Here is a 1,437-nt window from a genome sequence, read left to right as displayed (position 1 = left end):
TGAACACTTGATGTATTATGTTATATTTGAGTGTTTATTAACAAGTACAAAATTACAATATTATAAATATATGACAGTGAGTGGTGTTACGACCTGCCTCTAAGTGTCTTATGTGTATTGCAAATATATGACAGTGAGTGGTGTTACAACCTGCCTCTGAGTGTCTTATGTGTCCCTAACCGTCTGACGAGCTCTTGTCATGGGCTCGTATATATATGATCGGATCCTTTGGAGTGGGTGGTCGTTGTAGTGGCTAAATCCGGTCGTGAGACAGAGTCCTGGTCTCGACTTGGTATGCTGGACGACTCGCATCCTCTGTATGTGTGTTGACATTCCCGAGGAGATACGTGTGACGATGCTTTTATGGTTTGATTGTTTCATACTATGCTTTTGCAACGATCTCCGCGTGATATAATATACTAATTGTCTTATTAGTTACATCCGTTAGATATTGCTAAGAACGTGCGATACGCTATACATAGTTTATACATAATTGATTTATACGTAGGTACGTAACACCTCCCTTCTGAAAAAAAGACTTTATGTTTAAAGGTTTAAACATAAATCTTTTACAAGTTATAGTATGTAGTTATTACAATAATTTTACAATAGTGGTACATTGGTTATAAAATAGTGATACATTGGGTTAAGTGTATAATAATTGTTAGATATTAAGACATTTTTTTTTTATAATTTTCTTTTGTTTTACATTTTTCCTTATTCTAACATGGTGGTTATATATATTTGTGTTTAAAATACTTATTTTATAACTTAGACATTAATTATTACATATTTATATATCCATCCATTAATCTATTGGTCTTACTAGAATATTTTTTTTTTTTTATATATATATAATAAATTTTTTTTTTTATTATTTTTTTTTTTTTTTTAGTTTAACTATAGTATAATCGTTTTATTCTATATTCGGGTTTACATAATTGATATAACTGTATTGGTCCCATATCCTTTATAATATAATTAAATAAACATTTGGTGATAATCACATCCGCAACTGGATCGTGACTATGGGTTATGTTATGGTTTATTCTGCATATTAAGTCATGGGTTTCCATTAGATTTAGCATTCTCCCGTTTTTTGGGTGGTATCCTATTTTACTAGAGTATAATAATTTATTGGTGGATCCGGTTATATCAAGAAGTTTCAGGTGAAAATAATTATCGTTGTTATCACTATATGAAGTGATATTTAACATTTTCTTTATGTTTAATTGCAATCGGTTTATTATGATTTTATCGGTTGTACCATTCCAAAAAACTATAACTGGTGTTCTTTCGTCAGTATGCAAGTACCGGTTGAGATATACGGTGGACAGAGTTGTCGCCCCCTCGAGCTTTAGACTGTTTTCTAACTGCCCCAATAATGGTATTAACAACTCTGGCTTGTTCCTAATATATCCTCCCAATACTACGCAT

Source organism: Acyrthosiphon pisum, unplaced genomic scaffold (genome assembly GCF_005508785.2).
Source record: "Acyrthosiphon pisum isolate AL4f unplaced genomic scaffold, pea_aphid_22Mar2018_4r6ur Scaffold_16082;HRSCAF=16741, whole genome shotgun sequence".
Lineage (NCBI taxonomy): Eukaryota > Metazoa > Arthropoda > Insecta > Hemiptera > Aphididae > Acyrthosiphon > Acyrthosiphon pisum.
This window is presented reverse-complemented; position numbering follows the sequence as displayed.